At 40.7% G+C, this 15,995-nt stretch overlaps 1 non-coding gene across 1 annotated transcript; it reads left to right on the forward strand.

Moving 5' to 3' along the window:
* Positions 1 to 14,401: 14,401 nt before the first annotated feature.
* Positions 14,402 to 14,503, forward strand: LOC125354040. The gene has a single exon (XR_007211428.1). It is a non-coding gene; the product is annotated as a small nucleolar RNA U13 (small nucleolar RNA).
* Positions 14,504 to 15,995: the final 1,492 nt, after the last annotated feature.

Consider the following 15,995-nt stretch of genomic DNA (forward strand, 5'->3'; position numbering starts at 1 on the left):
TGTTTGTTACCTCGTTCCTCATTCCTCCCTCCCCCTCCCCCTTTCCCTTCCCCTCCCCATGAGTTGTTCAGTTCATTTACACCAAACAGTTTTGCAAGTATTGCTTTTGTAGTTGTTTGTCTTTTTTACCCTGTGTCTCTCGATTTTGGTATTCCCTTCCAATTTCCTAGTTCTAATACCAGTATACCCGGTTTCCAATATACTCAGATAAGATACAGAGAAAGTGTAGGTACTACCACAGGATGGTGATACAAGAAGATCATCAATAATAGAGGCTACAGGAGGGAGGGGGGTATGAGGGACAAGGTAACAAACAGTACAAGAAATGTATCCAATGCCTAAAGTATGAAACTGTAACCTCTCTGTACATCAGTTTGATAATAAAAATTTGAATAAAAAATAAGAAAAAAAATAGAGGCTACAGTTACATACGGCACGTTGAAAGTAGTTACAACAGTGATATAACAATCATTTCCATAACATGGAGTTCATTTCACTTAGCATTATCTTATGTGTTCAGAAGGGTATAGCTATTGGGCTCCTGTGATCCTGTGCTGTGACTTGCCTAAACCTGTGCTAATTATTCCCTATAAGGGAGATCATTGAGTCCATGTTTCTTTGGGTCTGGCTCACTTCACTTAGTATAACTTTTTCCAAGTCCTTCCATTTCCATACAAATGGGGCAATGTCATTCTTTCTGATAGAGGCATAAAATTCCATTGTGTATATGTACCACATTTTCCTGATCCATTCATCTACTGAGGGGCATCTGGGTTGGTTCCAGATTCTAGCTATGACAAATTGTGCTGCGATGAACATTGTTGGGCTGGTGGCTTTAGTGTGCTTATGTTTGTGGTCTTTTGGATAGATACGCAAAAGTGGGGCTGCTGGGTCATAGGGCAGCTCTATGTTTATCCTTCTGAGGAATCTCCATACCGCTTGCTAGAGTGGCTAACCAGTTTACATTCCCACCAACAATGAAGTAAGGTTCCCTTTTGGCCACATTCCCTCCAACAGTTGTTATTGTTAGTTTTCTTGATCTAGGGCATTCTTACTGGGGTGAGATGGAATCTCAATGTTGTTTTGATTTGCATTTCTTTTATGGCCAGTGATGTAGACCACTTTTTCATATGTCTCTTGTCCATTCTCATTTCATCATTGAAGAAGTCTCTTTTTAAGTCTCTAGCCCACTTGATGAGGGGGCTATTGGTACTTTGCAGTTTTGTTTTGAAGTAAGGTATTTCTTTTTTAGTTCTGTATATATTTTAGATATGAGGCTTTTGTCCGTTGAATGGCCAGTAAAGATCTTCTCCTAATCTGTGGGCTTTCTGTTTATCTTGAGAGATATGTCCTTTGCCCTGCAGAAGCTCTGCAGTTTGATGCAGTCCCATTTATCTAACCTTTCTTTGATTTGTAGCCTTTTTGAGTCTTTGTTAAGAAAGTTCCATCCTGTGCCAAGGAGCCCAAGTGTTTCTCCTACTCCTTTGATTAGTGTTTTCATGGTGTCTGTTTTGATTTCTAGGTCTTTGATCCATTTGGAATTGATTTTGGTGCAGGGTGATATATAAGGATCTCGCTTTAGTTTGTTGCATGTACTGAACCAGCTTTGCCAGCACCATTTGTTAAAGAGGCTATCTTTCTTCCAGACTATTGTTTTAGCTCCTTTATCACAGATTAAGTAGGTGTAGTTCTGTGGGTTCATTTCTGGGTCTTCAATTCTGTTCCATTGGTCTTCAGGCCTGTTCTGGTGCCAATACCAAGCTGTTTTTATTACTATAGCTTTATAATACAGCTTGAAGTTGGGTATTGTAATTCCTCCAGCACCGTTCTTTCTGCTTAGGAATGGTTTTGCTATTTTAGGTCTTTTATTGTTCCATATGAATTTCTGGATTGCTTCCTCTATTTCACTTAGAATGGTGTTGGGTTATTAATGGGTATTGCATTGAATTTGTAGATAGCATTTGGCAATATTGCCATTTTGATTATATTAATCCTCCCAATCCAGGAGCATGGGAGGTTTTTCCATTTCCTTAGTTCTGCCTTAATTTCATTTTTCATGTTTTTAAAGTTCTCATTGTAGAGGTCTTTCACTTCTTTGGTTAAGGTTATTCCTAGGTACTTTATGGTTTTTGAGGCTATCGCAAAAGGAGTTGTTTTCCTGATTGCACCCTCGGTCTTTGGGCCGTTACCATAGAGAAAGGCCATTGATTTTTGAGAGTTTATTTTATGCCCTGAAACTTTGCCAAAGTTTTGGATCAGCTCTAGTAGTTTGGGGGTAGAGTCTATGGGGTTCTTTATGTATAGGATCACGTCATCTGCAAAAAGAGAAAGTTTAACTACATCTTTTCCTATTTGGATCCTCTTTATATTTTCTTCTTGCTCTAGCTATGAATTCTAGTACTATATTGAAGAGAAGGGGAGAGAGTGGACATCCCTGTCTTGTTCCTGATTTTAAAGGGAATGGTTTTAGTTTTTCACCATTTAGAGTTATGCTTGCTGTTGGTTTGTCATAAATTGCCTTGATTATATTCAGGAATGTTCCATGGAATCCCAATTTTTCCAGGGCTTTTAGCCTAAATGGGTGCTGGATTTTATCAAACGCTTTCTCCGCATTGAGTGATATAACCATGTGGTTCTTTACTTGCTCCGGTTGATGTGGTGAATTGCATTAATTGACTTGCTTACATTGAACCAACTTGGCATCCCTGGGATGAATCCAGTTTGATTGTGGTGTATGATTTTTTTGATAACCTGTTGAAGTCGATTGGCCAGAATTTTGTTGAGAATTTTTGCATCTATATTCATCAGGGAGATCGGTCTATAGTCCTCTTTCTGTGATGAGTCCCTGCCTGGTTTTGGGATGAGGGTTATACTGGCTTCATAGAATGTGTCTGGTAGTGAATGTTCTCTTTCAATTTCATTGAAGAGTTTGAGAAATATTGGTGTGAGTTCTGTATTGAAGGCCTCGTAGAATTCTTCTGTGAATCCATCTAGACCTGGGCTTTTCTTGGATGGGAGATCACTTACTGCAGTTTCTATTTCAATACTGGATATGGGTCTGTTTAGAAGGTTTAAATCTTCATGGTTGAGTTTGGGGATATTAATTTTTTTTCTAGAAAATTATCCATTTCTTCCAAGTTCTTGAATTTGTTGGAATAAAGATTTGCAAAATGGTCCCTTATTATGGTCTGAATTTTGGTTGTTTCTCTGGTGATGTTACCTGATTCATCTCTTATCTTGTTTATTTGAGTGCGCTGCCTTCTTTTTTTGGTCAGGTTTGCTAGGGGTCTGTTTATCTTGTTGATTTTTTCAAAGAACCAACTCTTTGTTTTGTTGATTCTTTCGATGGATTTTTTCGTCTCTAATTGATTTAATTCTGGTTTGATTTTAATTATTTGCTTCCGTCTATTGATTTGGGGTTTGGCTTGTTGTTCTCTTTCAAGTAAGTTAAGGTACTTCCTTAAACGGTTGAGTTGCTGTTTCTCCAGTTTGCTGGTGTATGCATTCAGAGATATAAATTTTCCTCTGAGTACTGCCTTTTCTGTGTCCCAAAGTAGCTGACACTTTGTGTCTCAACTTGGTTGAGTTCCATAAATATTTGAATTTCCATTTTAATTTCTTCAATGACCCACTAATGGTTCAGCAGTGTGGTCTTTAGTCTCCATGATTTTCTGTGGTGGCTGTTTGAGTTGAGCTCTAATTTTATTCCATTTTGGTCTAAGAGAATGCAGGGAATGGTTTTGATACTTCTGAATTTGTACAGATTTTCTTTGTGCCCTAAGATGTGATCTATTTTGGAGAATGTTCCATGTGCCGCTGAGAAGAATGTGTATTCTGTTGTTGCAGGGTGGAATATTCTGTAGATATCGATTAAGTCTAGTTGGTCTATGCAATTGTTTAGTTCTGTGGTTTTTTGTTCAGTTTTTTTTTCACTATTGTTTTTTTTTCTTTTTTTTTTATTAATTGGACATAAATTTTTTTACAAGGTGTTGTGCAAAGAGGGTGCAGTTACATAGTAGGGCAGTGTGTACATTTCTTATGATATCTTACGACCTGTTTTTCTATCCCTTGTCTAGGTCAGGTTGACATATATGCAATATACAATGTATCAAGAACATATACAGTATTCACAGACTTGGTCTCTACTGTCTCTCCGTCTCCCTTTGTTAACAGTCATATATCAGGGAGATCATGCCCCTTTGTTTTCTGTGTTCTAGGCTTGTCTCACTCAACATTATTTGTTCAAGTTCTGACCATTTCCCTGTGAATAACAGTATTTCACCATTCCTAATTGCTATGTAGTATTCCATTGTGTATAAGTACCATATTTTTTGGATCCTTTCGTCTGTGGAGGGGCGTCTCGGTTGTTTCCATATTTTAGCTATTGTGAATTGTGCCGCGATAAACATGGAAGTACAAATGCCTTTTTGATATCTTGGATTTTGCTGTTTAGGATAGATGCCTAGGAGTGGTATGGCTGGGTCATAGGGTAGGTCTATATTGAGCTTTTTGAGAAACCTCCATGCTGTTCTCCAAAGTGGTTGTACTAATTTGCACTCCCACCAACAATGGAGAAGGGTTCCTCTTTCCCCACAGCCCCTCCAGCATTTGTTGTTTCCTGAGTTCAGAGTATAGGCCATTCTAACTGGGGTGAGGTGGTATCTCAGGGTTGTTTTTATTTGCATTTCCTTTACTAGCAGGGATGTTGAGCATTTCCTCATATGTTTCTTTGCCATTTTTATATCTTCTCTTGTGAAGTCTCTCTTTAGCTCTTTTGCCCATTTCCTAATAGGTTTATTGGGCTTGGAGGGGCTTAGTTTTTTGAGTTCTCTGTAGATGTCAGATATCAGGCCTTTGTCTGTTGCTGTGCAGGTAAATATCCTTTCCCATATCATTGGCTGTCTTTCTATTTTGGTGGCTATGTCCTCAGCTGTGCAGAAACTTTTTAATTTGTAGTAGTCCCATTTGTCGAGTCTTTCTCCTATTTGTTGTGCCCCTGGGACTCTATTCAGGAAGTTCCTTCCTGTGCCTATAAGTTCTAGTGTCTTTCCTACTCTGTCCTTCAGTAGTTTCAAGGACTCAGGTCTGATGTTGAGGTCCTTGATCCATTTTGAGTTGATCTTGGTGCATGGTGATAGGCTTGGGTCTACTTTGAGTTTTCTGCATATGGCTGCCCAGTTCTCCCAGCACCAGTAGTTGAAGAGGCTATGTTTATTCCATTGTATGTCTTTAGCTCCTTTGTCGAATATCAGTTGGCTGTAAGAGTGCGGTTTTATTTCTGGGTCTTCAGTTCTAATCCATTGGTCTTCCGATCTGTTTTTATACCAATACCATGCTGTTTTTGTTATGATGGCCTTGTAGTAGAGCTTGAAGTCAGGTATTGTGATACCTCCTGCACTGCTTTTTTTGCCTAGAATTGCTTTGGCTATTCTAGGTTTTTTGCTGTTCCATATGAATTTATGGATTGGTTTCTCTATTTCAGTGAAGAATGTGGCTGGGATTTTGATAGGCATTGCATTGAATTTGTATAACAGTTTGGGCAATATGGCCATTTTCACTATATTGATTCTGCCTACCCATGAGCATGGGAGGTCTTTCCATCTCCTTGTGTCTTCTTTGATTTCCCTTATTAAATTTTTGTAGTTTTCCTTGAATAGTTCCGTCACGTCCTTGGTTAAGTTGATCCCTAGGTACTTTATTCTTTTTTTGGCTACTGTAAATGGAATTGTTTCCATAATTTCCTTTTCTGTTTGTCTATTGCTGGTGTACAGAAAAGCTGCTGACTTTTGTGGATTGATTTTGTATCCTGCTACTTTGCCAAATTGGTTTATTAGGTGTAGGAGTTTGGGTACTGAGTTTTTTGGGTCCATCAGATATAAGATCATGTCGTCTGCGAATAGGGAGAACTTGATTTCTTCCTTGCCGATGTGGATCCCTTTGATGTCCTCCTCTTGCCTTATTGCTATGGCTAGGGATTCCAGCACTATGTTGAACAGAAGTGGGGAGAGTGGGCATCCTTGTCTTGTTCCTGAGTTTAGAGGGAATGATTTAAGTTTCTCTCCATTTAATATGATATTAGCAGTTGGTCTGTTGTATATTGCTTTTATTGTTTTGAGGAATGTTCCATCTATTCCTGTTCTCTCCAAAGCTTTTAATAGGTATGGATGTTGTATTTTGTCAAAGGCTTTTTGGGCATCGACTGAGATAACAATGTAATTCTTAATTTTAGTTCTGTTTATGTGGTGAATTACGTTGATTGATTTACGGATGTTGAACCATCCTTGTGACTGAGGGATGAAGCCTACTTGGTCATGATGTATGATTTTCTTGATCAGTTTCTGGATCCTATTAGCTAATATTTTATTGAGGAGCTTTGCATCTGTGTTCATTAGTGATATTGGTCTGTAGTTCTCTTTTTTTGTTGGGTCTTTGCCTGGTTTGGGAATGAGTATGATATTAGCTTCGTAGAATGTTTGGAATTTCTCCCTCTGTTTCTATTTCACGGAAGAGTTTGAGGAGTATTGGTATTAGCTCCTCACTAAAGGTTTTGTAGAATTCGTTGGTGAATCCATCTGGGCCTGGGCTTTTCTTAGTAGGGAGGTTCTTGATTACCTCCTGTATCTCACCGTAAGTTATTGGTTTATTTAGTTGATTAATTTCTTCTTGGTTCAGTTTGGGCAGTTTGTACTTCTCTAAGAATTGATCCATTTCTGTAAAATTATTGTTTTTTGCTGAGTAGAGGTTTTGGAAATAGCTCCTTATGATTGTTTGAATATCGTGTGTACTTGTTGTAATTTTTCCTGTGGAGTCCCTTATTTTACGAATATGAGTCTCTTCTTTTTTTTGTAAGTCTTGCAAGGGGTGTGTCAATTTTGTTTATTTTCTCAAAGAACCAGCTTTTAGTCTTATTTATTTGTTGAATGGTCTTTCTATTTTCAATCAGATTTATCTCTTCTTTAATCTTTGTGATCTCTCCCCTCCTAGTCGTTTTAGATTCTGTCATTTCTTGTTTCTCCAGTTGTTTTAGTTTCATCGTGAGGGTATTCACCTGCTCTGCTTCCATTCTTTTAATGTGGGTGCTGAGTGCAATGATCTTGCCCCTCAGCACTGCCTTAGCTGTGTCCCATAGGTTTCTTTGTGATGTGTTTTCTTTGTCATTGTGGCTTATGAATTCGTTGATTTCATCTTTAATTTGGTCTGTGGCCCAAGTGTTGGATAGCAGCGTGGGGTTTAGCCTCCAAGAGTGTGTATAGGCACTGTGGTATCCTTTGTTGTTGTGGGTTACCTTTAATCCACTGTGATCAGATATAATACATGGGATGACGTCAATACTTTTGTATTTGCTGAGGTTCTTTGTGTGGGCTATGACGTGGTCTATTTTGGAATATGATCCATGAGCTGCTGAAAAGAAGGTGTATTGGGTCTCTGTAGGGTGGAAGGTTCTATATAGGTCTGTTAGATCCATTTGGGAAATGGTGTTATTTAGGTCCTCAGCTCCCTTACTAATCCTCTGGGTGTTGGATCTGTCTCTTGGAGAGAGAGGAGTATTAAAGTCACCCACTATGATTGTGTTTGCGTCTATCTTGCTCTGTAATTCTTTGAGAATTTGCTTGACATATGTCGGGCCTCTTTTCTTTGGTGAGTATACATTTATCACCGTGATTTCTTGATTCTGGATTTTTCCTTGTATTAATATGTAGTGTCCTTCTTTGTCTTTTTGAGTGGACTTTAAAGAGAAGTCCAGCTTGGCTGAGATCAGGATGGCTACACCTGCCGTTTTGGTGGATGCATTTACTTGGTAGATCTTGCTCCATCCTTTCACTCGAAGCCTGTTTTTGTCCCTTGCTGTAAGGTGGGTCTCTTGTAGACAGCAGATGTCAACTTTTTGTTTGCGAATCCATTCTGCCAGTCTGCTCCTCTTTATCCGGGAGTTTAAACCATTTATATTTAAAGAGATCAAGGATAAGGGTGTTTTTTCTCCTTCCATTTTCTTGGTGGGCTGTTTTTTCTTCTTTTTTTTTTTTTTTCTTGTCTTTAGTGAGCTTTTATTTCTGGACTTTGGCTATTGAAGTTTCTTTCTGATTCTGTCTGTGTGTCTTTTACGATCTCTGTTGGCTGGGGTTCCCCTCTTAATATTCACTGTAGGGCTGGTTTTTTATTCACATACTCCTTTAGCTCCTCTTTGGTGTGGAAAGATCTGGTTCTCCCTTCGAATGTGAACTCCAATTTCGCTGGATATTTGATCCGAGGTTGTAAATTGTTATTCTGGAGTACTTGGATGGTGTTCTTCCACTCACTTCGAGCTTGGTTAGTTTGTGTGGATAAGTCGGATGTTATTCGAATCCTCTTCCCATTGAAAAAAGTTTCCTTCTTCGCTTTGGCTGAATTCAGAATTTGCTCTTTAATCTTGAGGTCTGTAGTCTGGAATATTATGTGCGTTGGGGTGGCTTTTCTGGGTTCTGGCCTGCCAGGTGTCCTATAGGCTTCGGTTACCTGGATGGGGTCCCCTGTGAGATTGGGGAAGTTTTCTGCAATAACTTTGTGGTCTACTCTTTGTGTTATGGTTTCAATTGCGGAGTTTATGGATGTCAGAGAGCTATTTATGGTTGTCATATCAGCTCTGATCGTGGAGATTTCTTCCTTTAAAGAGTTGTATTTTAAATCTATTTTTCATGTATTTCAATTCTCAGGATGTGGAAATTTTCTTTAAAGGCAGCTTGCATTGTATCCATTTTTGCTTCCATTTCTTTAAAGCAGGCTTGCATTGTATCCAGTTTTGCTTCCATTTCTTTCTTGGCTTCCTGGGTGTCCTTCCAGATTTCCGCTCTAAATTCCTGGAATTGTTTTCTGATTTCATTTCTGACGCTTTCGATCATTCCTGTTAACATGGCCTCATTTGCTTTTTTAGTCTCCATCTCCCCTTCAGTCGTGCTGCTTTTTGGAGCTGGCGAGTTGGCTTGTCCTTTGATGAACTGAGTTATGTTTCTTTGTGATTTGCGCACCTGGAGATCTAGATGGCTTCTCAGGTTTGGTTTGTAGCTCCTCCCTCCTTCCTGTGTAGACATGTCTACGGCAGCAGGTGCTGCTGCTGTGGCCCCGCCCACCAGTGCAGGGTACGCCTACCAGAGCGGGCACTGTCGCCGGGGGCCCCGCCCTCCTGTGCGCTGTGGGTCCACTGCAACAGGCACTTCGGCGGGATATGCCTCCCAGAGCAAGTCCTGGGTTCTTGGGTTCTGCTTGCGCCCTCCCACGAGTCCTTTGGGGGGGGGGCGGTATGTGTGGGTTCCAGTGGGATCGACTGTCCGGGTGTGGCTTGGCACCTTCAGACCTCACCTCTGCTGTGAGTGGGGGACGTGATCAGGCTCAGGTGACCCTGCTGGGCTGGTATTGCCCACCAGCGCCTGTGATTTTAGTTGTAAGAGTCTGCGAGTTCCAGGCACCTCGGGTGGGGTTTGCACAACCAGCCGTCTCCCGGCCCCTCTTGGGAAGGGGGCGGGGCCGGTTCTGCCAGTTCAGGAACCTGTGGGGTGTTGGTGCTGCTGAGCCCTTCCCCTGCTAAACTGACTTCCCAGCGCCTGATGGGAGCTTCCCGCCTGATTTGGGGATTCTTTGTTCCCTCAGGGGTGGGGGAGGGGGAGGGAGGGCACTCACTTTTGCTGCTTTGTGTGTGTGTCCCGCGCAGCCGTTGGCCCTCCAGGGCTTGGCTAAGTGTCGTGGTGGCTTCCCTGGTTCCCGGTTTCTACCGTGCTGAGTTCCCTTGTCCGAACCCGGTGTGGACCCGGACTTCTCATCGCTGCCGGTGTGTGTCTTGGTCCGCACCCTGCCTTGTGTCCGTGGGGTCTCCCGCTATATGAATTCTGCGCTCCTGGCAGCCTGTCTGCCGATCACCAGGTTCCCCTTTCCCAGCCTGGCCCTGTTTGGGCCAGGGTCGGCTGGTGGGGGGAGGGTGCCCCGGTGAATCTCCAGCTCCGTGTAGGTTTTCGGTTCTTCTTGTTTGCTACTTTTTGTTTTCCTGCATTTCTCCACTGCTTCTGGCTGCTGGTTTTGCTGGGTTCTTGATGGGGTGTTGGAGTTCCCAGCTCACTATGCCGTTGGAGCGAGTCGGGGTGCCTCCCTATTCTATCGGCGCCATCTTTCTCACTATCTTTGTTCAGTTTTTGGCGTGTTGATCTATCCAGAGGTGGAGTGTTAAAAGTCCCCAACTATCAATGTGTTTGGGTCTATGAGTGTTTTTAGAGTCAGTAATGTTTGTTTGATGAAGTTGGGTGCTTCTGTATTTGGTGTGTAGCTATTTAGGTTGATTATATCTTCCTGTAGGAGAGATCCCTTTACTAGTATGTAGTAACCTTCTTTGTCTCTTCTTACCTTTTTTAATTTGAAGTCGATTTTGTCTGATACTAGGATTGCAACTCTGGCCTGCTTATGGGGTCCATTTGCTTGATAGATTTGATTCCAGCCTTTCATTTTTAGAAGATGTTTACTTTTGCTGGATAGATGAGTCTCTTGGAGGCAGCAGAAAGATGTGTCTTGATTTTTGATCCAACTTATGACCCTTGATGTTTGATTGGCAAATTAAGCCCATTAATGTTGAGAGTTAGGACTGAGAGCTGATCATTTGTTTCTTTCATTATCCCTATCTTGTTAAAGGCTGACTTTTCCCATTTGTTGATCTGATATTCTGGTTTACTATTTAGGGTTCATTTCTCTGTCCACATTGGGATCTTGATTATTTTCCCTGTATAGTACATCTTTGAGGATTTTTTGTAAAGCTGGTTTGGTGGAGATATATTGTTTCAGTTTTTCCTTACTGTGGAAGACTTTTATTTGACCTTCGGCTATGAATGAGAGTTTAGCTGGGTACACTATTCTTGGTTGGTAGTTATTTTTGTATAGGATTTGGCATACCTTATTCCAGGCTCTCCTTGCTTTCATGGTTTCTGCTGAGAAGTCTGGGGTAATTCTGATAGATTTTCCTTTATATGTGATTGTTTTCTTCTCCCTAACAGCTTTAAGGATTCTTTCCTTGGACTCTATTGATCCTGTTTTTATCACAATGTGTAGGTGGGATGTCCTATTCTGGTCTGGTTGTTTGGGGTTCTAAATGCTTCTTGTATCTGGATAGGCCTATCCTTCTGGATATTTGGGAAATTCTCGGCTAATATTTTGTATAAATTCAACTTCCTTCTCCAGGCTTTCCTCTACACCTATTATCCTTAAATTGGGCTTTCTGATTGTATCTTGAATCTCCTGGAGCGGTCTATTTTGTCGATTGGATTGGTTTTGTATTGATTTTTGATCTTTCTCCATAGATTCTAGGAAATCTTCAGTTCCTGAGATTCGATCTTCTGCTTCAGTTAGTCGGGACTGTAGGCTAGCTACTTGATTTCAAATCTCTTTTCCTTTGGACTGGTTTTTCCTGATGATTTCCATGTCCTTGCTTTAATTATCTCTTAGGTCCTGCATGGACTTCTTCATTAACTTCATTAATTTGGTTTTGAGTGCTGTTTCTAAAATCTTTTAGCTGGGTAGCTATATTTTCATTTGACTCTTGAAGTTCATTTATCTTTCTATTTGTGGTAGCCATGAAATTCTCCATTACTTTTTGCTTTACCTCCACATGCTCTAGACTAATTGACTGAAGAGATTCAAACTTTTCATTTATCATGTTTATCAGTAAACTTTGTAGAACATTTTGAGGGTTTTCTTCTATGTCTTTGATTAACTGGTCTTCTTCCTGCTTGTTTTGAGTGGGAGATAATACTCCATTGTTTGTCATCTTTCTTGTGTTTCTTTTGCCCATTTGGATTGGAAATGCCAATCTACAAGCACCTGTGAGTACCGTTTAAAACCCAAAGCAGACCTTACCAAGCCCTCTTGTGCAAATCTTAGAAGTTCACAATTATATATGGATACCTTTTATACCTGTGTATAAAATTATATTTGGTGTTCCTAAAGAATACAATTTCAATATAAAAACCAATCCTGAGTCCTGTGTCCAGTAGTTACTTATTTACTGTTACAATCCTATGAGCAATTCTTGTTCTTATATTAAGTTCTTTTTGGACTGGCTTTCTCTATGAACCCCTTTGATTCACTCGGAATAAGCAGGGATACCCTCAATCCAGTAACCAGGATTCAATGGCATCTGGAGGTCCTAGAAGTAAGTCAGGAGGGTAAGTTAGAGGTAGTAAAGAGAATAGAGTAAAATGTATGGGGAGGGGGTGATGATTTTGTTTTAGTTTCAGTGACATGGAAACGTGGAGGAGAGTAGAATCAGTAGAAAGAACAAGGTTAAAATGATAGACAATGGAGAGTTAGCAGTAAAGAGTAGAGGTGTTATTCATAGGAAAGTAATTTTTAAAGAAAGAGAATGCAAAGAGAGAAATAAAGAAAAAATACTGGAAGATGGATGCACCTAACAGAGAAAAATTATTAAAAAAAAATAAAAAGGAAAAAGGAAAAAAAATCAGGAAAAAAACAATAAACAACAAAAAACAAACAAAAAAGAACAAAAAACAAACAAAAAAGAACTTGATAGAACCAACGGGTAAAGATGGAAAACAAAAACAAATCAATGGGGCTGGGGATATAGCCTAGTGGCAAGAGTGCCTGCCTCGGATACATGAGGCCCTAGGTTCGATTCCCCAGCACCACATATACAGAAAACGGCCAGAAGCGGCGCTGTGGCTCAAGTGGCAGAGTGCTAGCCTTGAGCAGGAAGAAGCCAGGGACAGTGCTCAGGCCCTGAGTCCAAGGCCCACGACTGGCCAAAAAAAAAACAAAAAAAAAAAACAAAACAAAAAAAACAAAACAAATCAATGACGTATCAGAAATGAAAATATTAAAAAAAAAAAAAGAAAGAAAGCTTAAAAAACGTTTGAGAAAAAATAAAAAAATAAAAAGGAATCTTCCTCGTTTGGGTGGGGTTTCTCCAGTCTCTGGTTTCCTTGTGATGGTCTGCAGTCTATTCTGCTGCTTGGCTGGTTTGACTTGCTTTCAGTTCACAGTGGGGGTATCTGCTCTGACCTTCTTCCCCTGTCAGTGAAATCCTGGGGCGCTGTGGTTCACACAGCTTGCAGGTAAGACTTGGGTGTCCTCTGTAGGTGGTGGACATGAGCAGTCTTGGGAACCATGGCTCCTCCCATCTGCTGTAGGGTCGCTGCCTTTAATGCCTGGCTTTGAATAGGCTGTGGACTCAGCAGGGTGGGTGCCTCTGGCCTGGTTTACCTGGCTGAGAATTGCTTGCCTGGGGGAAGTTCCTCCCTCCTGGGCGGGGCGGCCTCCTGGGTGTAGCTGGCTCTCACTGGTCGGTCCCTCTTGCCCTTCTCAACGATGGCTGCTTTGCCCTCATTTTCCCCAGGCGGGCTTTAGCTCCAGTCTGGTCTGACCCTATGCCAGTGTCAAAGAGGGCACTTTGCTCAGGCGGTGGGGGAAGGAGCTGCTCTGTGGGAGCGAGTGAGAGTGTCTTTCGTGGGGGTACTCACGCTTTCTCTGTGATTTTGGCCCATCTGTGCTCAGCCTGCAATCTGTCTGTACGCCGCCATCGAGGATTTCTCCTCGGTCTCCGTTGAGAGCTATAGCTGCCTGGAGTGTGGGGTGCTGTGCTGGTGCCGGCACTGGCGTGGTGGTGGGTCACTGCCCGGAGCTCAAATCTGTGTTTTCTAGCCAGAAAAATCAATTTCTCCTTCCTGGCCAGAATCCCTGTACTGTTATAACTTACTTTTGCTATCTTTCTAGGGGTAAAAGTTTCTGTGGGATGGGAAAACTGCGATGTCGGAGGTTGCCCAGGTAGGGCTCTGCTGCTCCTCCGCAGTCTTCTCTATGGTTCTTCTTTCTCATTCCCTGCTGTCATTAGCTATGTAGTCCCACACAGAGCTACTGCTAGTCTTCAACTCAGCCCACACATTATTTATAAAAATATGACTATTTAAATATATCTTCAAGGAATTTTCCTATCTAGTGAATGTGGGGTTTCTTATTGTGTCTCTGTTGACAGCACAGACACAGATTCTTATTTCTGATTTTTGAGGTAAGAGGCCTGACTATGTTTCTCAAGCTGATCTTGAACTGTTTGGCAGAAACAATATCCGTGCCCCAGCCTCTTGAGAAGCTTGGAATGCAGGCATGCACAATCATAGATGGCTTATTTCTGAGTGTTAACATATACTTGTAATTTTATGGATTTTTAAGGTTCTGGGGATTGAACATAAGGCTACTGACATATGAGGCAGGTACTCTACCTCTGAACTATACTCTCAGTCATTTTACTATAAGATGAGGAAGAAAAATAGAGAGAAAGAAAAATTTACTACTCAGGAAAGTACCAGTTATGGTAAATGTCATTATTGCTGTTTCTGTACTTTATCCTAGGAATTACATGTGTGATTAAGAATGATTCTTAATCCTTTTGTGGTTCACAAACCTATGATTAATGTTGGAGACCCTGTGCAAGAGGCACCTCCCTGAACCCTTGTTAAGATATTGGCATATTATCCATTCAATATAAAATTAAAAAGTAAGTTTCTTTTTGCACTTAGGAATTACTGATTAAGTGGGGGATATATTTATTTGAAAGAAAATAAATGAATCTGTGATGAGTATAATAGAAAGAAAATCCTAAATGTTACAAGAACACAATGCCTTCACAAGTAAAGTACTCTCTTCATTTGTTTTTAACAAATTAGTACCCTCCCCCTTTCTATTATGAAAGATTTCTACATCCTAATCACTGAGCCTGAGAATATGTTGCCTTACATGACAGAGAGGATTTATGGTTGCTGGTGGAATTAAATGGTTTTAATCTACAGACTTAAATCTGGAAAGATTATCTTGAATTATTTGAGTGGGCTTAGTGTTTTTACAGAAGTGTTTAAAAATACAGGAGAGCTGAGCACTGGTGGCTCACACCTGTAATCCTAGCTACTCAGGAGGCTGAGATCTGAAGATCATGGTTTGAAACTAGTCTAGGCAGGGAAGTATATGAGACTCCTATCTCCAATTAAAGACCAAAAAGACAAAAATGGAGCAGTGGCTTAAGTGATAGTGTACTAGCCTTGACCATAAAAGCTCAGGGACATCATCTAGGCCCTAAGTTTGAGTCCTAGCTCCCCCCTCCAACATGCTACCCACGTGTATGCACACACACACACACACACACACATATAAGAGAGGCTATAAGATGAGAGTCATTGGGAGATATAACTACAGAAGATCAGAAATATGCAATATTTCTGGCTTTGAAGAATTTGATGGCTTCTCAAAGATGAAGAAAAGATGGAAAAATGGATTCTCTTTCTAGGTCTCCAGAAAGAAAAGCAATCCTGCTGACAGCTTGGGTTTTAGCCAAAGAGAGCAGTGTTGAATTTCTTGCCCACTGAAATAGATGATAATAGGTATGTGTAAGTATAAACTATGGGGGTAATTTGTTAGGAAGTAATAGAGAAGCCGTTAATAGAAAACATCCTATCTGAGGGGGAGAAATAGGAAAGAAGAGGGACTGAATCAAACCTCTCTTACTGAGGTACAACTCATCCCATAATGTGTCAGGACCAGATTTGGAAGAATATGAACTCCAATATTGGAGTTTGGACTGGGGTATTTATAATGAAAAAGTCAGTTAAAATTTGAGCATGATAACAATGATTTTTGTTTCACCTTTTAAAAACACAAAGGTTTGGGAGTGTGGCTGTGGTCCAGCTCTTACCTAGCATGATGATACTATAACAAACCAAAAAGACTTCATGTTGCCAATCTGGACTGGATTTTAGGTGATGGTTAGAAAAGGTAAAACTTCCTTTCTGTTTTGCCTGAGTCATACCTTTATAAGCAGGCTTTATTGTTGAATTGGCTTCCCAAAATAAAAGTCCTTGCATATTTGTTTGTGAAGCCACACTGTAAAAGATACCTTCTACCATGCTCACAAGGCTTTTAGCTTTCATGAGTATTTTGTTATTTTCTGGTCTATTGTGGCATACTTTATCATATGCAAATAATCA

This window comes from Perognathus longimembris, chromosome 6, assembly GCF_023159225.1.
Source record: "Perognathus longimembris pacificus isolate PPM17 chromosome 6, ASM2315922v1, whole genome shotgun sequence".
Taxonomy (NCBI): Eukaryota; Metazoa; Chordata; class Mammalia; order Rodentia; family Heteromyidae; genus Perognathus; species Perognathus longimembris.